A 23,633-nucleotide genomic window follows, 5' to 3' on the forward strand; every position below is an offset into this window, starting at 1 on the left:
TTTCACCCTGAAATATGTGCTGCAACTGAGTTTCACCATTTCCAGAATGATATGTGAGTGCGTCTCCCCACTAGAATCTTTTTTTTTTTAATGTGGCACTGTAAATATTGTGGCACATATTATATATTGGGCAAGGCCGGATGCCAGATCCCGTGTTTAAGCCCCAGCTACTCACAACCACAGTGACAGAGTTGGCCGCAGGTTGCCTGAGGGGGTTATGCAAGTGCTCAAGTGCGAATATGATGGCTATGCGCAGTGGGGGTGGCTGTATGCAACACGGTTGGGTGCAGAGCCTGTCTGAGGGCCGGACCCTGATGACTGCCCACAAGTGAGTTGGACGCAGGGTCTGCAGCCATCCCCCATTCACAACCAAGGACCTTGCACATAGAAGGGTTGAGCACATATCCTCAAAAACCCTCAGAAGTTTACAGAAAAAAGCCAAAGGTTAAAGTGACATTGTAGTTAGATAATATAATAAAGTCTTAGCTTATGAAAAAAAAATACTGAAAAAAACAAAGGTTAAAACAATGATAAAGTAAGATCTAAAATGAGATGAGCTAAAAAAAAATAATGCTAAACCTGCTTCCCCCCCAAAAACAAAAACAACCCAAAAAACTGAAAATTGCACTTTATAGTTGACTGAGGTAAGTTTATCTTGCACCCCAGCCAGGCACTAACACCTCAGAGTCTTGCACAGCACAATAGGGTATTATTTCTTTGCAGCAGTGTATCATGTATGTATCATGTAGGCACCTGGACGAAGATTGTGTCACTCTCTTGGGTTTTTTTCAGGGATGATGAGAGGATGCCCCCCTTGGATTTTCCAGCCAGCTAGGGCTGTACTTAGAAACACTCACAGCACAGCAGCGTGTGCACCGGGTTTTGTGCCCCATGGGCATTTCTACATAAAAGAAGGGGCTTCAGGATCATGTGCCGCCCCTTTGTAATTGTGATCATGCTAGCACACGTTTTGCACCTGCGGATCTCCAGTAGGTGTAACTTAATTTCCATTCCAAATGAGGAAGTGCCTCTGCCCACGACGCATTAGAGAGATAAGTACAGGTGCGAAGAGATGGAAGTGCATTACATGTGCGGCCCTTAGAAAATGGCAGACATTGTGCCTCTCTTTAGAGGTTAATATAGAATGCACGGGTATATAAAGAAACAGCTCATGAGACTCGGGCAGATAATGCATTGTCGCCTTGCTGCGTTTTTTTTAATTGATCAAATGAAAGACATCAAAACCTACCGCTTTTGGATTTCAAATGAGGAAAAAATCATCTCTAGTGTTTTTCTTCCTTTACAGGTCAACTTAAGATGTTTCGATTAAACCTCTTTAGGCCTTAATTGGTTTGAGTGACCTTGCAGAATCCCACCCACAGAGTGCATTTTCATGTTCTCACTGAAGAGCAATCTCCAGCATGCTTGATTGCCCAGTGACACATCAGCTCTTCTGGCAGGTATGCAGCGAGGGGAGAAAGCCTGTCATCGTTTCAGACTAGGGTGAGCATGATTCAAACATGGCCCCCATCCTTTCAAGTAGCTTGTTGGCGTCACCGGCTCGCCAGTGCGAGTTTCAGCCCTGTACGCCAGGCAATGCTTAGGATGCTGCTGCGTGCGTTTAAGGGACTACAGCTGGCCTTTGTGTTCCCTCGGCTCCTAAAACAGTGCTATCTATGCATTGGACTCACCTCTGCTGTGCTTGAGTTGGTTTGAGCTATTGCTGGTCAGAAATCACAGTTTTCACCTGATAGGGCTGTGCCCAACACACTGGGCCCTCCTTCCTTCTTGAGAGCATGCAACATGTAAAACTTGGTGAGAAACTTTTGGCCTAGCCTAGGCCAAAGCATTGTGAATGTATGTGTACTAGAACATTACCCTGGAGGTTCCCACCTGGAAAGTGGTTGACCATTCGTTATAATCTATGCTTGCGTGAAGTAAACACACCCTAAAATGAAGGTCCTTTGAGAAGGGTGACCATATTCTTGGACTTTCATTCAGCTCGCTGATAAATGAGGGTTGCAGTCCTGGTTATTTGATTTCAAAAGCATTTACATTGTCTTAAAGTGCACGGCTTTCTCAGCCACATAAGGGCAACGAAATCCTGAACCTTGTGGGGAAAACAGTGTAGAAATGTTTCCAGCTGTTTTATTCACTAAGAAAATAACACTTGGTGGAAACGCAGGCTGAACTTACTCTCCTCCCCAATAATACCCCAACACCCTTGGACGCGTACTCTCTTGCCCACAGAAACACTATCCCCTTTTGCCCCACCCCCACTTCCCCACAAAACGTTTGCAGTGCTTATCAAAGTAGAAGGCTGGAGTCGAAGCTGGTATTTCCTGTTTTGTTTTACAAGCTCCTTGAAAGCAGGCAGTACATTTTTTCCCAAAAATAGAGCGATGACACAGAACCAGATTGTGTTTTCACACAAGACAAAAATATGGTATGTTAACCAAAGACCCACCAGAGAAGGAGATTCTGATGCCCCCCTACAGTTAACCATGTCAGATGTTTTTGTGGGGTGCAGGCTAGCCGACTGAAATAGAGCGTTTTTAAGATGGGGACCTGTTTCAAAGTTTTAAAAAAATGTTCTGAAGGACAGTAGAAATCACAGCAGATGCAGCACTTGTTGTCATGTAGTGGTAAAAACTATGGGGCCATTACGAGTTTGCAGGTCCAAAACATCCAAACTCCAGACGAGGAGACCGCCACGCTGCTGGCTGTCTCCCCACCGGCACCATTACAACTTTTCCACTGTGCTGACGGACGGGAACCAGTGTTACCACCCGTCAGCCCAGTGGGAAAGGTGCAGCAGCATTGTTCCTGGCTCATAATTGAGCCGGCGGCAATGCAACCGCACGCAGGGTGCACTAGCACCCTTGAAATGTGCAGACAGTGCATATTTCAAGGGTGCTGGGCAGGAGGACCCCAGAACCGCCATGCCATGGGCATGGACTGTGCAGGGGCCTCCTGTGAATCCCTGCACTTGTTCTCCGCCAACCATTTAATGGTGGTCAGACCGCCTTGAAAAGGCTGGCGGAGAACAAGGTTATAATCAGCAGGGTGGCGCTGAGCTTAGCGCCGTGCTGGCTGATCACAATCAAGACTGCTGTCAGACCATCGGGTTCTTGATCCCGGTGGAGACGGCAGTAGGTTGGCAGGTCCTCCCACCAACCTCGTAATGTGGCGGTCGGACTGCCACAGCTGCGGCGGTCTGAATTCCACTGCGAGCCTGGCGATCTTCAGACTGCCAGACTTGTAATCTGGGCCTATGTCAGGTGCATTGCCATTATTAAATAGGGTAGATTTGCTTTCAATTCTATCAACAAATGTTGCAGCAGGAGGGCAGGGCCTCAAAACGAATGGGGACTGGGGAGAAATGACACTGCTGCACCTGCTCTGATGGGCTTTCCTGCAGCTCGTTGACAGTGCTGAAGTAGAAAGACGGCAAAAAAATCACCACTGCCAGGAACTCCTATTTTGAGTTTACATCATTTTTATTGTTTAAATGTGGTTATCATCAAAAATCATATTTTTGTATGGCAAAGTGCTCTGAAGTGCCTCGAGGTGCCATGTAAGCACTGTATGTTACGTTAAAATAAATACATGTGGTAGGGGAGTGACGTAGCAAGAGTGCAATGAACCGTGATGTAAGCACAGATTTCTAACTGTCTATGTGATGAGTAACAAAAGATAGCCATAATTAGCAGGCTATGAGGCATTTTGAAAAAGCCATGGGCCTTATTTAGAACTCCCTGGATGGGTTACTTCATCACAACGGTGACTAATATTCTGTCCACCAAAATCTAAGTCCCTTTCTATCCTATGGGATTTAGATTTCAGCGGGTGGGATATCCATCACCATTGTGATGGGGTAGCCCATCCAGATAGTTCTAATTCACCCCCTATATGTTGATTGCAAACATATTGAATAGGCAGGAAATTGTCAGAAATATAAAAAATATAAAAATAAAGGACTGGCCCAGTGGCCCAGGTAATCACCCCGGCACTGAAATGCGCTCATTTTAAGGTGACTGTGCACTTCGGGCAAAATACTGTCACTCACAACGTAAGATTTCCAGTGGATGAGATAAACTGACCCATTTCCCTATACTCTATGCTGTGGTTGTTAGTAGCAAAATGTGAAAGACACTTGAACACACCAATGGTAGAAGAGCGCTGAGAGAAAGCTGTATTATTATGTATTTATATACGTATGCATTTTGTTGCCGTGAAATTGCAAAATTTGTCTCCAGACCAGGTCTAAAAAATGATCAGAACCACAAAAATACAGTCACAGCAAGGTCAGTCTCCTTGAGGCTGTTCAGTAAGATTTCTTGATCACTGTCATGATTGGCCAGTGCCAGCAGGGCCAAGACACCGCAGCCATTGCCCACAATGCTCCTGGTGGGGATTCAAATGTATGTGCTTATAAACCAAGAGTAACTTGATTAAAGTATACTGAAGATATTTGACCATGGGTTTTTCTCCATTACTTGCTAGTATGTTAAAAACATTATTTTGGTGACAAAGACTGAACAGTAGAACTGGTATATATGCCTGCTTCTGGGTATACTGCCCAAGGGCCTGGTTTACAGTTTGGTGGACAAGGTACTCCATTGCAAGCGTAATGAAGTACCTTTCCTGCAAAGCCTCAGGTCTGTCGCTCTCATGTAGAGTCAGATGGACCATAATTATTCCATTGACGGGCCCCATTGCCCACGTCAATGGAAAGCTTCATCCGATGGCCGAGCAGAGTAGGGATCCATCAGAAGAAGAAATTTACATCACCCGCCTTAGTTAAGGTGAATGGTGTAAAGTTTTTTCCCTCTGTCTGCCACCACAAGGAAAAACCTTGCATTAAGGGACAGGAACACTCCCCAGGTGTAGAGACCATTAGTTTTTAGTTTTTCAAAAACAAGCTCCCGCTTTCAGAGGTTGCTTTTGAAAAACAAAAAAAAGTTTGCAAAGATAGATAGCTGGCCATCATGCCACAATTACGTCCATCAGTCTTTTCATACATTGACAGGAACTTCCATGGCATCAGTTCCTGGTGACAGCTTTAAATTTGGTGCGAGGTCCCTCAAGATGACTGACATATTGTCCGCTGTCCAGATGGAGTGTCTGCCAACCTCTAAGTCAGTCCCTGAATCTCTTTACAGGTTTAGGCTTCAGAAAATAAAAGATGACATGCTTGTGCTTCATGTTCTTGCCTTGCATTTGTCTCTATTTTGTGACTTTTTACATATTGAGGAAAAATAAGCCTTATTGTTGCTTTTGCTCTGTTCTCATTGTAAGCAGTGGAACATGTTTATGACAGAAGGTAGCAAAGATCTCCTGTAACATGTCGGAGAAACAAACAGTGCGTTGTTGAGAGATTGATAGAGAGGTTGTGCCGGGGCTCTTTGAAGTCCAAAGCGCATGCGTGGAAATGTAAGGGTCTGAAACATGTCCCTGAAGACATTGGGAGGGAAGCTGTTGGTGTAAGGAAGGAGAAATCAATTGAGTACTGCACACGTGGAATGTTTCTATGGGGTTCGGTGAGTGCTTCGAGCGTCATGTCGGGAATCAGGGAGCTTATTTATTATTTTCCACTGCAGATTTTCAAGAGTGTTATGGTGAGGTGAAGTAGCTGTGTTGTTTATAGTTCACAAAGGTTTATTTAATTGTTGAAAGTTCAAACTTTTAAGTGATGATGTACTGCAGTTATGTGGCATGTTGTGTGTCTGCTGCATAGTTTGTGTTCTTTCTGTGCAAGAAATAGATTGGTGACGGTGTAGGCCCAGTGAGCAGTGAGAATCGATTGTGTACGGTTGTTTTGGGGTACAGCAGTGGACTCGCATGTATGTAGAACAGAGTACGACTTGTCATGAGAACTCAAAGGTGTAAGATATATTTAAAGACTTGAAGTCCGGCTTTATACGTATTGGTTATTCAATCTTGCCAGGTTGAATGCCACTGCAAGCCTGATCGTGCATTCAAATGTGCATGGCACAATCTGTGTAGTTGTTTGGCATTTTTGCACCATTTTGGTTGTTTTACATATTTGTTTTGTAGTGGGCCGTTAAGGCATATGTTAGTTAGGGCCACTGGAATTATGGTGCAGGGGAGGGCCAAAATATGTGGCAGGGTTGAGTAAATTATGCTTTAAGAAAAGTCAAATTATGCTGCGTAATGCAGCACATTTTATAATATTAATAACTCGTTATTTTGTCATTTTTACACTTAATGACATTGTCTGGGCATTGGTTACACCTCATAAGTACCAGTTTAACACCCAAAGATAGAAATAAACAAGAGAAGGGTGACCAGTCAACCTTGGCAAAGGGTCTTCCACTGCGTGGCAACACGTGTCATTGCGTTTTTAGTAACTTGTGAACCATTTGATATAGAAAAGCATTTGTTTGTTAAAATCTGCAGATTATGCATCAGATGATGGATTATGTGGCAAATGTATACTTATGTGAAAAACACCACAGCAGCACAATCACATAACTTGGGTTGCCCTACTTATAGATAGTATTCAGGAATACAAGGGGGTACTAGATGGATGTGTGTTACGTGGATGGTTGTGAGTGGCATCACAACGGTTTGGAGATTTTGTGGATATGTGTGCAGTCCAGTGCTTAATTTGTACTTGTTTCCGGTGCTGAGCAAAGGCACTTATTTTTGAGGGCTGGGGCTTATTCGTCTGCCTCAAGCATTTGGTGCGAGCAAAAGACACATATAGGAAAGACGGAGAAAGGGAAAAATGAAAAAGCGACTCAAAGGGAGAACGTAGAAAGCTGCAAGTGTGAGCTGAAGGGACAGGAAGTGGCTTTAAATGGATTGAAGAGGCCCGAGATGGCTTCAGGATTACGCTGCCTCAGTTTTCTGTGTTCACACATTTAATTGCAGCAGCCGCGTGTTTGAGAGGAGGGATTTGGGCACCAGCACCTTTTTATTTACAAATTAAGCACTGGTGCAGTCAAGATGTACGCTCTGAGTACCATAAGCCCCAGTTGTTTTTTCTTCTACTTTTCTTGTAGGCGTGTATATGTGTGAGTTAGTGATGGCTGTAAGGCTACAAAGGTGTTTCGTCTAATGCATGGATACTCACAAACATTTTCCAGGGGCCAAAATGTTTGGCCTGTGATGTGACCACGGGCCGCATATTGCCACCAGTCAGGGGCTTGTGGTGGGGGTAGCGTGAGGGAAGGAGGGGGGCTGTTGATAGGGATGGTGTAGGGAAAGCAAAGCATAAACATTTAGGGCCATATGTACGAACGCATTTTCCCATAAACACAGAATGGGCAAAACTGCTTGCTACATCTGCCCCTTAGTGTCTGAACTGCACAATGTGAAACCAGAAAATCTAGGGTTAGCCCCAGCATCACCACTTAACCAAATTGTGTGCATGTGGTCAATTGTTTTATTTCTATTTACTCCCTTTTTCTTCATTATCACATGTAAGAGGGCCTTAAAACACACTACTTCAGGATGTGCGCCATACAAAACCTTGTCCTGTGTTTGGTTTAATAAACTTTAATGGTGTTCGTGTATAATAGGAACCCAAGACACCCAAAGAGTGCACATAACAACTGACTTGCATCTTAGTTTACTAGTCACATTGTTTGGGTGGGGGGGTGGGAGTGAAGGCTCCTAAATTAAAATTCACTTTTGAAACTATCACTTAAAAAAAACTTCTCAATGCAAATATGTAATCTGATGTACTAGGGCAGTGGTTCCCAACCTTTTGATTTCCGTGGACCCCCACTTTAACATTAATGAAACCCAGGGACCCCCACGGAATCATCATTAGAATCCGGGGACCCCCGGCTGAGTCATTACTGGAAGGTAGGGACCAAATTTGTCAATATTTTTTATTTTTTTAAAATTTTCTAGGCTCTCGCGGACCCCCTGAGAAGGCTTCACGGACCCCCAGGGGTCCCCGGACCACAGGTTGGGAACCACTGTACTAGGGTGAAACGGTTCCGCTTGTAAATAAAAGAAACGTTATGAATTATGAAGGTGCTCCTCGTACTTCTTTCACCTTTATATGAATGATTGCCTGTTTATTTAAAATATTTTTATGCTAGTGCTGAGACCGGTAAATAGATGCCTAGTGCTGCTGTTGAGCAGGGGGCCCCATGTAAAGGTCAGGAGGGCCGCATGGGGCCGAGGGACCCTACTTTCAGTATCACTGGTCTAATACATCTACTTTATGCATTTGAGTGTTCTGTGGGATTGAGCATGGATGTTTATGAGATAGTGTCATGTGATGTAAGCTATGTCATATTTGGAGTGTCCATTTGTTCTGTTAGGCGGGAGGAGTATTGTGTCATGTGATGTGCTCTATCTCCTGTCACTTTCCATCTTTTGCTGTTAAAGTCCAAGCCTTGTTTGTCGGCTGAGTTCTAGAAGAAGAAAAATACCTTGTCTGTTGACTTTACTCGAGTTTTGGTTCGAGAAATGGAGCACAGCGCCTTCTATCCACTGTGAGAGAAAGAGGAGTAGGTGATGCATAACTGTTATTTTCATGTGCAGATTTAATTGGAGTGTTGGAGTGTTTTTCTTTAGTTAACATCGGTGTTTATACGGATTGTGCAACAACTTGTTGTTTTTAACAGTCCAGGCATTCAAGTGGAACGTTATACTTATTGTGTGGGCATGTTCTATGTCTGCTAGCCTTTTTTGTCCTTTCTGCACAGGAGAGGAATGAGTTAGACTGTAGAAACCACGGAGTTGTGAACAAAAGTTGTAGATGGTGTTTTGGCACACGTAGAGTGAATGCATGTAAGTACATCACTGAAGGGCTGTGCCAGAGTGTCCAGGGTGCAAGTTGTACAGTGGTGGACATTCATGTGTGGATATCAATGAATGAATGGTTTGGAAGGTCCAGTTTGCTAGGTATGTGCAGATGGGTGTGCCTGGGTGTGTGCATCAGTAGATGTATGAGTACGAAGACTAAGGGTGATGGCTGCTGGTTATTCTATTCTGGGTGCCAAATTCTAAACTGCCAGTAGAGGCCTTGATGTGTAGTCCAGTGTGGTTGGTATACATTTTGCTCTTATATTTTAATAAGTGTTGTGTACTTCTTTGGGTGGTTTGTATGCCATGCACAAATTCAGATAACTTACAAGTTGTTAGAAATGGAGTCTCTAGTTGACAGTGGTTTGCACCCTGTCCATGTAGCGACCCTCTCTATAGTCAATCACACAGCTAAGATAACCTCTGCTCACCCCCTTGGTAGCTTGGCTTGAGGAGTCTGGTGTATCTCAGAGCAAATGTGTAAAGTATTTGTACACACACACACACATTACCACAGTGAAAATACGAGAAACGTACTCCACACCAGTTTAGAAAAGAAAACATTATTTGAGTAAAACAAGACCAAAATGACAAAAATCCAACATACACAAGTAAAGGTACGAATTTTCAAAGATTAAATCTTAGTATAGCCCTTTGAAACACAATAGTTTCAACTGGAGCTATCACAGCGTCTTGACGGAGTTGTTTCTAAAAGTCTAACGCCACTTGTGAAGGAGTGGAGGCTGGTAACGGAGTCGCACAGACCCTGGTACAGAACCTTGGAAAATGATGAGGAAACAAAGACATTGCACTCAGTTGGGGAGGTGAGGCGTCATTGGAGCCTGTGCGGCGTCGGTTCCTTACTGGTACCGGGGAGGTGAGGCTTTGGTTCCTTACTGCTAGGTAGGGGAGGCGAGGCGTCGGTTCCATACGACAAGGCAGGGTCAATAAATCCAGAAGATCAAGATGCGAGGCGTCAGCTTTGCCGTGTCACGATCACACCGCGGGGCCACAGGTGCTGCAGTGGAGTTGGAGTCTGGTGTCACAGATGTCGGTGACACAGCACTTGGGACTCACGCTGTGGCTGGACTTCGGAGGTGCTGCGGTGGCATCAGACCTGTGTTGCAGGTTGTAGTCATTGCACACAGCAGGGACCACAGCTCCGGTGCAGGAGACAACACGGAGTTAGAGAGTGGCGCTGGTTCTGAAATCGCTCTGGAGACTATGTGCTTGGTTCTTTCTTGGTTGCACCAGAACTCACTCCCAAGGGCAGAGGAACTGGATTTTGCACCACTTAGGAAGTCAGGACTCGGCAAGAGAGCCCAGGTGTTGGCACATTAGATCTTTGATGTCCCTGACAGTTTTTAACAAGAGTGAAGCTCAGTCCAAGCCCTTGGAGAACCTAGAAAAGCAAAATGTATACAGCAAAGTCCACTCCTTTCTCTCAGAGGACAGAAGCAGCGGGCCAGCTCAACAAAGCAACAGGCACAGTGGCAGTCCCTCCTAAAGCATCCAACTCTTCCTCCTGGCAGAATGCCTTCAGTCCAGACTTGTTCTAACCCTGTGGTGTCAGAGGTCCAGTACTTATACCCATTTCTGTCATTGAAGTAGGCAAACTTCAAAGAGAAGTCTTTGTAGTGCACAAGGCCCAGTCTTTCCATGCCCTGGCCCTAGACACACTCCAGGGGGTTGGAGGCTGCCTTGTGTGAGGACAGGCACAGCCTTATTCAGGTACAAGTGTCAACCCCTCCAACTACTCTAGCTCAGGAAGACCCATCAGCCTGGTGATGGGCCATCAGGATATGCAGGGCAGATGAAATAGAAGGAAGAAGGCAAAATGTTTGGGGATAGCCCTTCAAAAAGGGCCACGTCCAACCTCATGTGTATTTGTAGTGTAAGTAATGCACCCCTGCAGGTGATTGTCATGCAGTACACCACTACAGTTGGTTTGCAAGCATATTTGTAGGGGAAGCCAGGCATTATTCTGGGTGTTGTCATACTATAAACCACTTCGAATGGTTTGCGGGTGCATGTGTATTGCTAGCCATGCAACACTTTGGGTAGTGTTAATTGTTTCTACCATGCATTTTAGGAAACAGTTATCTTTTCTGGTGAGTGCTATTGCAAACTATGAGGAGGGTGCCATTTCATTAAATGGTAGGTATAGTCATCAAAAGTTTGTTTGTGGATCTTATATGGTTTGGATTGCTGCTCTAAACGGAGAGATGCTGTGTGATGCATTGTCTTGTTGGTTTGACTGATATTGTTTGGGAGTAGGTGTCCTTCGATTTCATCATGTTCATTAATGCAGTATCCTTTTTGTAGTGTGAGAAAGAGGTAGTGTTGTATCTTTGCTCTTGTGCCTTATCCATATCCTTCAGTTTTCCTATTCCTGTCGTGGAATGTAAGGCATGAAGACTGTAGATGGTCATTTAGACAAGAAAGTTGAGCATGTAAGTTGCCAATCCTCCTGATGCTTGTCCTATTGATTTGCCTATATGTCACAAGTGAGTGAGTAAAGCTACACCGATGATGCCCAGCCATGTGCTGATCCATTATTAGAGTCGATCTTGATAGCATCACACTGCACCAATGTGGATATGTATTTCCGCGTAGAAGATGCATACTGACTGTTAATGTTTTAGAAGCTGGATAGAGCTTGTTACATCCTGTGCCCTTGATGCATACTTCACTGCAGTCTTTTTGGTTTACCTCTTAATACATCTCCTAGTAAGATGCACTTGCAGGGTGGGATTCATAGAAGTTTGAAGGTTCTCAATTTCCTTGGTCACACAACTGTTGTGCTACCACTTTGCAGAGGCTCTTCATATTCAGAGTTCCTTAGTAATCTGTATCATCAGTCATACCAAGACCACAAATATATGGACCTTACAACCCCTCCCCCTTTAGATATGTGTTGAGTTTACACTGTTTTTGTATATTAGGCAAAAGGAATGGATGTATGGGCAGCTCGCTAGCACACAATGTGGAGTATCCATGGACATGGCGGGTTTGTAAGTTGGATGTATGTTGGATGTCTGTTGCTGAATGAACATAGGTGTGACTGCATTCTGTTGTGTATGTGTGAGTGGGTTGAATGTTGGGTATCTGTGTGTTTGAGCATTTCTGCTGTTGCTGTGGTTGTATTTGAATTGCATTAAAAAATAAGTTGACGCCCGCTAGTGCGAGATAGTTAACAGGCCTTTATCTATCAACTCCTATCCATTTGGCTTCCAGTCCCTAAAGTACTTTGTGATAACCTTGTGATTCAAGATATGCATTGCACACTGCCTTAAACGAAAGCAGTCGTGATTGTCCCAGTAAGCACTTTTCACAGTTATTCGCTGTAAAGTTCTTGAAGTGGTACGTTATTTACAATGTAGGTGGAAAGGCGGATTGAAGGTTTTCACGGATGTGAGTTTTTTCTTTGTGAGAATGGACTTCAGAGGCTGGGAGATGTTGGGAGCCCCGACCGACTTTCCATGCCTTAGTTGCTTGTGACTTCTTAGGTCGCAGCCTACCAGACAGCACAGCTGTCTGGTTTGCGAAAGACATTTATTGGAGTTTCAGAAAGTTGACCTTGGAATGCATCCTGCTTGTCACTTGCCATTGAGTTTGTGTTTGTAACTCACATTTTCTGGGTTTCAATTCGCTGGCTTCATTTGTTTTAGTCTCCCCAGCTCGAGTTTGTACATGCCAATGCACAAACCATGTTTACAATCTCCTTCCAGGAACTCTTTTGCAATCAACAGGCCCGTTATCTGGTCATATCACATTTGCTGGTCACATTTGATGCTGCTCAGACGCCTTACCTGTTGTGTTGTAAGGACACCATGTTTGAGGCGCACCACAAGCTGTGCCTGCTACAAATGGCCAATTAACATTTCTTTCAGAATGACAATGGCCAGGGCATCGTGTGCTAAGTTTGGGGGTGAGGAGAAGGGGCTGTTGCAGCCTTTAAAGTTCTGTGGAGCAGCATCAGCTGCCCTCAACAGCTCTAAAAGTAGGAGGTGGAAAAGACATACATTTGCCCTCAACCGTTGACCCTGGGTTGAATGAACACTTTCTGAGATGGATATCTCCTTCTCCAGTTGCACTAAACAATTGTCTTTCATTCGTGGGCCATTGGTAGCAGGGCGAGGCATACAAAAGCTTAGCTTGTTTTATTACTTATCTCAAATAAAACTTAATTAAAATATGCTTAGCTTAAATACATATATTAGACTCATTTTCTTGCATTTTTGTAAAAAAAATACTTTGAAAGTACATATGTGCATATGTTTATGAATGTATATACACATATAATGCACATACCTGCAGTGTAAAGTTCCACCAAGTAAAACAATGAAAGCATGCCTGCGATGAAACACACCCTATTTACTTACCTGCGATGTGAAGTCCCGGCCTTTTTATAAAATGTGAGTGAGCTTTAGAGGCCGTAGCGATGATCAATACTTAAGTAGGTCTGGTGTACACACTGCGCAGTGCCATGGTTGGACGTATTTGTGATCACCTTCCTCGTTGACGCGTTCATGTGCTACAGATGCCAAAGGGGCTCTCTCATACTCTCTCATACTTATTCCACGGAGCCAATTGAGTACAGTGAAATCTAATAAGAATGTAGCTAAACGTGGATCTGATCACAACGTTTCCTCATAATATTGGTTTTTGTCAATTTTGTTTTTTAAAAAGAACTTTAAGACAATGGTGGAATATAAACACAACTATTTATTGTCTTATTCTAAACCACCTAAGACATGAGGACTTTAGTGGTGTACCTTTTCTCTTCTATGTTTTCCTTATTGGTCAAGGATTTCGTGCCCGGGTGTAGATCTATATTTTTATATCAAGTCTAGGGCTGATGGTCCTGTGAGGTTGCTCTTATACTGAAAATGCGTGGCAATAGTTGAGCCCATCTGCGTCACTCCCGTTTGTTGGAATGTTGTGTACTGGGGAAATCTTTGTCCCAAAGTACCATTTACTCTGCAGTCCTCCCTAAGTCTATCATACTCGAGCAGAACCTACAAAAGGACAGACTAGCCATGAAATAATGCTCCTCCACCTGTTTCCTGAAATCCACTTAATTTTTAATGACTGTCCAGTCCAAACCTGAGGTCACGGGTAAGGAAAGTCATCACTAAATATGACATGAAATGAGAGACATCACTGTGCTTTTCAGGGCACTACGTCCTCCTGTGTTCTGGGATAAATTCTTGTAAAATGATTACCTAATATATGTTAGTAGGCACCCCACATAGAAAATGCGATTATCCGTAATTCACCAAACCTCCATCGTATATACAGGATTTACAGTTGTGAGAATATTTCCCATCATATTTTATTTAGATTGACGTAGCACTGAAAAAAGAGCCAGTTACTATCTGCAGTAATTCGACTGTCTGTACATCTCACTCCCTATCTTAAAGCAGCTGTTTTCGTTCCAGTTTAAAAGACTTTTAAGTGCTAGTTCTCGTGTAGGGCCCTTTTCTTAACCAATTTGACCAACCAACCACTGCTGTGCCTGGCCTTTGTATGCTTCAGAGGTTGGCCGCTGGGTGTGGCATTTGCCCTTGCCACACAATCTTCATGGTGGCCCAACCCATGGCCTTAGGCCTTGCACAGCCAGTGTTGGTTGCAGGGCCCGCACTCTGTACTTCAGTTTTGCTTTCACTGATGACTTATATGAGTATTAACTATATTTTCAGCATAACTAAAACTTGCAAAGTCTTGCATTTACCCTCTATTCATTGTAATCTCTTTTTTGTTACAATTTTTCCATTCTATGAGTAGCTGCCTGGTCTACTGTATATGGCCTAGAACTGGTCCCCTTTTCTGATGGCAAAGTCTAACCAGAGATTCTACCTCTTTACAGTATCCCCAGGTGCCAGACTGGATCCAGAGATTTTTATGTAGCACTGCTCCCAAATGCTAATAGATGGCATTGTGCCGCTCTGTAGTGACTTAATACCATCTTGTATGAACAGCCCAGATCCTCATATAAGTGCTACCGCTGCATACTGATGTCAGTTTTCTTGTTTCTCTGCCTTCGCACACGGATAAGGAGCATCATTCCCAACTTTAGTCAGTGTCCTGGTGATTATAAAATTCTTGAACAACGTGCTAGGGAATGGTGTCCTCACCAAAAACTGGTTTCGGGCATTGCTGGCCTTGCAATAAGCAGATGTGAATCACAGACTCACACAAGGTATGTGTGGTAAAGGAAACGCTCAGGAGATGATGTCTTAGATATTTAAATATTTAATTTGTCACGAAGGTCAAGCATGACTTCCCTCTTTGCCGGTTCCTCACAACTCAAAGAATGGAACATCTCCGTCAAACTGACAACAGTAGAATAACAAAAATAGAATGCTTATACTCTGAGTGCTCTAGTGCACTACATACAAATGAACAACAGATTACAACATATCTTCCCCCTTTCACTTAATCAAACAAATATTCAAATCAACATTTTACATAATCACAGTCACATAAAAACATTGGTATTCTTCTGCTTCTTTGAGGTCTTAACTCTCTGGAAGAAACACTGCCATTTCCAACCCTTTCACAGGACACATGTTCATCACTTCTCAATGGGTGTGGCTCATCATTAAATTCTGAGATAGGTACATTGCCTTGCTCATTTTGTTCTCCTGAAGCTCTAACAGGCATGCTTTTATCATTCATGAACATATATCCACTACATCAATCGCTTCCCACATTACGTCTAATTTTGTAGTCATTAGACCCATATCTCACCACTCTCCTATTGTTCCTTCTTTCCCCATTATCTAAAAGTACATGCCATCGATTAACTTCTTTGACTTGAAATGGTCCCCTGTACTTACTCAACCCTTTCGAAAATGGACCTGCTTTCATTTTTACCCAATCACCTGGTAAAAGTTTGACCCTGTTTGTTAGTTTCCCTCCAGTAGTTGTGGTAAACTTCTGTTCAAGACTTGTAGAATTAGCAGTATCTTTCTGTATCACCCTTCCATCACATGGTGGATACACTTTTCTAATAGAATTCGAAGAAGTCCCTCCAACATTAATGAGTTCCCTGAACCAGGATGGAGTAAGTTTAGTATTTGGTTTCCTGCCCCTCATCAAGAAAATAGGTGATGTGCCAATTGTACTATTCACACTTGTGTGATATCCCCACACCAAATCTTCAATCATGCTTTCCACACTCACTCTACTTGTTAACGCTAGCTGTATAGCTCCTTTGCCCATCCTGTTATCCCTTTCCACCGTTCCATTTGCCTGAGGATTGTCAAGAGCTGTGCGAGAATGTTTCACCCCACATGATGCCAAAATTCTCTTATCTCTCACAAGGTAAGCTGTGTACCATTGTCGAATCAAGCACACAGGGAACCCTTCTTCCTTGAAAATTTCAGATAATACCCGTACTGTTACATGTAGTTACCTCTGATATAAATTTTACCACCAGCCACTTTGAGTGTATGTCAATCAAAACAAATGCAAACCTGAGTTCATGTCTAACACCATGCACGGGACCTATATGACACAGTGTGCCATACTTGTGTTGCCAACCTCTGATTGTTTACCGACCGTCAATCTCTTTTCACTCTGCATACACAACACATCACTCCACCCAGTGCTCCACATTCTCATCCATGCCCGGCCACCAGAAATCTTCTCCGAGCCTCTTTTTAGTTAACAATTGTCCTAGGTGCCCCTCATAAGCAGTAATGAATATGTTTTTCCTTACTCCCAATGGAGGTATAATTTTTTCGCCTTGTACCAATATGCTGTCTCCCACCATAGACAATTCATCCAATACCTTACCATATGTCCTTAATGCCTTTGGTAGTGTGATCACTCTTCTCCGCATACTATCAATTTTACCATATTACTCACCACATCATCATGCGCCAAGGCCTTAGTCCATTCCTCCTTGCTTAATGCTCCCGATGACCACTGCATGAAATCACCAACACTAGCTACAGCACCCTCACCATCACTGCTTCTTTGTCAACTGTTTCCCAGTAACGTGATAAACGTGAGAGGCAGTCAGCTTGTACAATCCTCCACCCTGGTATATATTCTATGCTGTAATTATATTCTTGTGATCTAGCTGAGCCAACCTGGATGAACATTTACCAGCTTCCCCTGGAGACAAGACTTTCATTGGGGGCCTATTATCAGTACGGATCTTTTATTGACTTCCCCAAATGTATGTCCTAAAGTGTTCAATGCCCCATGCTGCAGCAAAAGCCGCTTTTTCTACCTCAGAATAGTTCTGTTCAGCTGATGTCAGAGAGCATGATGCAAATGCTACAGTTTTCTCACTGGTTCCATAAAGTTGTGACAGAACTGCACCAACCCCAGTGGCCCTGGCATCAGCTGTAACCATGGATTTCTTTTTCACACCAAAACGAACTAAACTGTCTGCCTCTCATATTTCTTTCTTTATAGATTCAAAACCTTGTTCCTGTGAAGTTCTTCAAACAAAGCTTACTCCTTTTTTCCCCTGTTCTTGAGTGCCTTCTCCTTGCTTTTCTCTTTATTTTCACTGCTTTCTCCTTGCTTTTCCCCTCGTTTTCACTACTTTCTCCTTGCTTTTAAGCCTGTCTTCTGAGTGCCTTCTCCTAACTTTTCCCTCATTTTCATTGCTTACTCTTTGCTTTTTCCACAGTTTTGGAGTGCCTTCTCCTTGTTTTTCCCTGATTTTCCCTGATTTCCCCTTGCCTTTTCCCCCTGTTTTTTTGAGTGCTGTCTCCTTGCTTTTTCCTCATTTTCGGTGCATCGCCTTGCTTTTTCCTCACTTTCATTGCTTTCTCCTTGCTCTTCCCTCATTATCACTGCTTTCTCCTTGCTTTCATCCCTTTTTTTGAGTCACTTCTCCTTGTTTTTTCCTAGTTTCACTGCTTTCTCCTTGCTTTTTCCAACGTTTTTGGGTGCCTTCTCCTTATTTTTAGGACTGAGCAGAGCTGTCTGGTTTGCTAAAGACATCTTGGGGACATTCAGAGAGTTGACCTAGGAATGCATTCTGCCCATTGCTTGCCATTCTTTTTGTGGTTTGCAACTCACAATTTCTTGCTTTCCATTTGCTGGCTTTATTTGTTTTAGGCTGGCTAGCTTGAGCTTGGTCATTCCCGTGCCAAAACCCTATTTACAAAATCCTTCTGCTCCCCTTTTTGTGAACAGGCCTGTAAATCTTGTTTTTATCTCATCACGTTTGCTGCGCATTCAAAGACCAAGGTCAAATGCCAGGAGCTGTCTTCCAAGGGTGCGTGTTTACTTTACTTTCTCTGACTTCGAAGTGAGAAGATTTATGTGACAATCTTGCAGGACAGTGGGGTTATGAAAGAGTTGATTTCTATCACACAACAACATTTAGACAAACTGTGTAAGTATTTCAGAATATATCAGAATAATGAACGCACAAATTAAGCACATTTTTTTGTTATTTCTGAAGCATATTGGAAATCGAATAATTAAACTAACGGAAGTAATTTCCACATATTTTTGTCTCTGCACTGTATAGTTTTATTAGAAAAACTGTATGTCTATGTAAATATAGTTTTAATTCAAATTGAAAATGTGTTGTCTGTAATTGCAGTGTACTACCACACCATGAGTACTCCACTCTACGCCACTCCACTCTACTCCAATCCACACCACTGCACTTTGTTATGCACCACTCTGCACCACTCCGCACCACTCCACTCTACGCCACTGCACTCTATGCCACTTCGCGCTATGCCTCTATTCTCTACCTTGCACCACTCTATGCCAATGCACTCTTCGCCACTTTACATCACTGCACTTTTCACCACTGTACTCTACAGGACTCTAGTCTAGGCCACACCAATCTAATCCATACAGATCCACTCTAGGCTGCTGTACTCTACGACACACTTCAACACTGCACTCTATGCCATTACACTCCAGTTCAATGAACTTTAGTCTGTAAAACTCGACTCTATGCCTCTGCACTGTACACGTTATGCCACTCTATGCAACCGCACTCTACACTGCACCACTCAACGTCACTTCACTCTCTTCTGGAACAATCTACTCTAGGCTACTGCAATCTACGTCACTCTACTCCACTCTGTACCAATGCACTCTATGCCACTCTGCTCTTAACCACTGCACTCTACCCCAATGCACTGTCACTGCACTCTACCCTCCACTGCACTCTACTCCACATCACTGTACTATATGCTATTGCTCTCTACTTCACTCTTCTTCACTCACTCCTACACTCTACAATACTGCACTTTCTGCCACTGAACTCTACACCACTCTACTTTGCACTACTCCACTCTACGCTACTCCACTGTATGCCACTGCATTCTATGCCACTTAACTTTACACTGCACTCTACGCCATCACACTCTACATCACCCTACTCTGCACCGCTCCACTCTGCACCACTCTACTCTGCACCACTCTATGCCACTGCATTCTATGCCACTCGACTCAACTCTGCACTGTATGCTACCACACTCTGTGCCACTCCACTCTGTGCCACTCCACTCTGGCACAGCATTGTAAGCCGCTGAATGCAATGCCACTGCACTCTATGCCACTATACTCTGCAGCACTCTACACCACTGCACTCAACGCCAGTCTTCTTTACTCTATGCCACTCCAGGGTATGCCACTCTACTCTCCTCTACACTATGCCACTCCAGTACATGACACTCTCTGCCACTCCACTCTACAAAACTCTGCACCACTCTTCGCCATTCCACTCTGAGACTCCATGCCACTCATCTTCATGCCACTAACTTTCAGCCATGCTGACCAGTAGCCACACTGGTGTGCAACACGGCTAACAAACATTGGCAAAGCCAAAAGCTCTTACATAGGCAAGACCTATTGGCTTTGCCAATGCTTGTTTAGCTAAATTTGCATCCTCCTAAGAGTGGCCTATAGTACACATGCCATATTGCTCTCTGCTGGTGGGACAGCAGTTTAAATACGTGCGAGGGTGTAACCGCAACAGAGAGCAAGGCCAACATCCCCCAATTTGTGAGTCAAGTAGAGGGGGCTTCTCCGAACAGATACTTTATTCACGGTATTGTCGAGCTTATTTTACTGTTGCCTGGCCTCGAAGTTGGATTCATCTGCATGTGTGTAGCTTGCAGACTGTGACCTTGTCTTGAAAAAGGACAAAAAAAACACACCACAATAGAAGCTGTATGAGAAGAATAAAGCTCTGTGCCTTTCACTGCCAAACAAATTCAGATTACAAGGAAGACAGTTTACAGATGAGAAGGTCGGAAGATGATATTTGGAATGGCATACCACAAATGCACATAAGTGCGACCCACGCAAGTCTGCCGTCCACGTCATGGTTACTGCTCTTATTCAGTACCCATTCTGAAAGAGGCGGCGTCAGTAATCAAACACGCAATGGTAACCAATGAAAATCAACTGCTGAGAGGGTCTGGCTCAAAGATCATTCTCTGGCTCTCTGCACTTCTTATTGTACCTTCGAAGACTTGAAAGACATTGGTGTGTGTGTGTGTGTGTATGTCTATATATATATATATATATATATATATATATATATATATATATGTTCCATGAAACACAGGAAGCTAAGTAAACCCACTGCTAGTGTTGATCTAATGTGCCCAATCCAGCATGTGTACAAACACACACATACACAGATCTATTTGAATGCCCTGCACAGGAGACAATAACTTTTTAAAGGAAATGTGTCATCCAATATTCATAGGAACAGATTTATTAAGATTTTGCATTGGGGTTGCATCACTTTTGTGGCACTGCCCAGACGGATAATCATTTCTGATATTTACTAGGCCATGCGAAGCCACTTTGTGTGGATTTGCGTGAGTTAGTAAATACAAAGTAAGGCAATGCAGCACATAGTGCTGCCTTGCATTGCTGTGTGTTGGTAAGGCGTGCCATGAGTGGAGAATGGGTTTTCCCATGCTGATGTTGGCTCATTTCCTGATTTACTAAAGCTAATAAACCTGGGAATTCTTCTGAAGCTACGCCTTTCCCAGTGAGGCGTAACGAGGAGAAATAGCTTTCTTTCTCCTTGTTATTTCCTCTTTTGACGTGTGCTGCATGCAGCACAGATAGAAAGAGGAAAACGCCTCTAGGGATTGTTTCTGTCCAAAAAGATGTCCCTTCCTTCACAAACCTATCCTGCCTGTAACACAGGCACCTTTGCACTATGGAGCAAGGGTGCCTGCACAGTGGCCAGCGTAAAAAGAGAGCAGAAATGCTCCATATCTACGTAAATATGGAGCATTTCTTCCCCTTCCCAACGCCGCACAGCAACTTTGCTTGCTGACCTGCATTGCATGAAAATTTAGTAAATATGTCCCATAATGTGCATCAGCACATGCCCCAGTCGGCGCTCTCCCTCATTTAGTTGTTTCAGGCACAGCTGATATATCTTGCTCATTGCTACTACACTCATTAAAATGTTCTCATACATTCGACACACAATTCACATCTTATTGACTGGCATGCAATAGATCCTAGACATTGTAGTCGCTGCATGTTAATGCGTTTTCATGGTGAAGGTGTTGCACCTGTTGATGCGATTTGGTATGGTGGATTATGGTGTGCTTTTTGACCATATTTATTAGGAGCATGAGTTGAAGTATATGGCACTGAGCTGGTCTGATGTTTTCTCTTCTAAACAATCATGCATAAACTGATTAGGGAATCATTATGTAACCTCTAGTAAGCTGGTGCACAGCATTCCCAATGTGTTTCAGGTGTCTTCTGTCTTTTTTTAAAGTGTTTATCGATCCACTGCAGATATTGATAAGGTGATGGAATCCGCTGTACCTGTCCTACATAGATGACACACTGATATGTGAGATGTTCAGAGGAGAAGATACCCCAAATTACAACTTTCAGTGATGTTTGAAGTAGGTACCACATCGATAATTGCAAGCCGATTCCAACATAAGTGGCCAGGACTTAAATAAGACTGTGTGAGGCAGAGACCAGGCTGGATTACATGGTTGTCTACCGTGCCTATTTGGAGAATTCATCGAACTATCATGATAAAAAACCTTGGAGAGCCATTGTATAGAGAACTTTCAGCTGAATCATCTATCCTGTCATCTGTCAGTTTTAAAGGTTATTCAATACATTATTGTGCAGTTGCAGCTGAATGGAGTGGGCACGGTGGTCGGCTCCTGCTTATACTGTTCTGATAGCTTCTACTATAGGACTACTAAAACTAGTTGAAAAAAAAGAAAATGGTTCATCATTTAATAGGTACAGTATGTTTAGGGGAACATCAATGAGACTTGTAAGATGGTTGGAGATATGTTCACTGATTAAAGAATGAGAACCAAGTAGATCCTTTAGTCCGGTCCACTAGGACCTCAGAGAGGGACACTCTAATTGGGCAAATGAAGTGCAAACATTTGGTCAACCTAACACACACAGTTAAATAAATACGTAACAAATTCTAAATAATCCTATTGTAGTAAGGATTCGTAGAAACTTAGATGAAATTGGTCCTTTTATTGGCTTTTCATATAGGTTCACAACAGCCAACATGTGTTTCGTCACTAATGTGACTTTTTCAAGGCTAAGCAATAATATCGCAGAGGCCGCAATATCAGTTGAAAATATTTAACGTAGCGAAAAAAAACACAATTTTTCTTATTCCACTACTACCCATTCTTTGTTTCATTTGGGCAACCTAGACTACATCAGTCTGGAGGAGACAGAAATATTGGCCACTATCAAATGTCATCACTAGGAGTGTGTGATCTTTTACTTTCTTGCATGAGATACTAGAAGACTCTTTCTGACAAAATAAGACTGAAAGATCATTATTTCTTTTTCCTCTACTCCTCAGACCATACCATAACAGAACAAATGTATTTGTGAATCACTGATGTTGGTTGGCAGATTTGAACCTGTGACCACTAGGTCAAACACAAATTCTGATAGGGGCTTGAATGATGGAGCTTTCATATAATTCCTCTTTGTTTGTAGACTCTAGGCTAGGAGCATCCAACCTTTTCTGAAGCATGAGCTACTTTTGATCAGTGAAAATCATTGTGCGCTACGGAAGTCGTTCATTATTACCAGACACCCTCACGCCCAGCTTCTTTGACTAGAGGCCTCATGTCCTTACAGCCTGATAGTATGGTTTGAACAAAATACGTTTACTAGTGGCTGCCATGTGTGTCAGTGAGAGTGTGGTCTTAGGGGTTGGTTGAACATGTGTGCGTATGACTGGGATATCTGTGTATGGGTAACTGAGAGACTGTCGTATGTACCTGTGGCACAGGGCATACCTTTCTCCATATGTGGCACTGTTACATGTATAACACAAAATACAACCATTTTTTTTAATTGAAGAAATTTAAAGCACAAACATGTTTATAATGTGGAACATTTTTCAGCACTTTAATCTTCTCCCATTTAAAAAATGTCTGTATTTATCAGATATAATTATGGCATAGTGCTCCACTGGCAATGGGAACAAGAGACCGCTCTTTGTATATACAACTTCAAAAACAAATTGAGGAAATTAAAATGAAAGGTTAACTTAATCATAAGGTAATTTTGTATTTTAATTGTCTCCTATTTCAAAGCATTGAGAAACATAATTTTGTTCCCACCTCCAATATTGAGTTGACAAGGACTTTTATTTAAGGGTTAAACAGCTCAGTGCTTCAGTTCTTCACCTCTGTGACCTGGGTCATGCATTTGACTCTAGCACTGCTCCCTATCAGGCCCTGCTATCTGTAGCTTGATGATAGTAATGTTAAATAGACACAGCCTTCCCTTCACTTTAAAAGGGAAAATGTGACCCTGTTCTTATTTAAAAATGAAGTCCACGCTATGAGCTA

General features: G+C 43.1%; 1 protein-coding gene across 3 annotated transcripts in view; it reads left to right on the forward strand.

Moving 5' to 3' along the window:
• ATXN1 (ataxin 1) overlaps positions 1-23,633 on the forward strand; it is a 1,071,340-nt gene that overhangs the window by 440,632 nt on the left and 607,075 nt on the right. The window lies entirely within an intron of this gene.

The sequence above is a fragment of the Pleurodeles waltl genome, chromosome 2_1, assembly GCF_031143425.1.
Source record: "Pleurodeles waltl isolate 20211129_DDA chromosome 2_1, aPleWal1.hap1.20221129, whole genome shotgun sequence".
NCBI lineage: Eukaryota > Metazoa > Chordata > Amphibia > Caudata > Salamandridae > Pleurodeles > Pleurodeles waltl.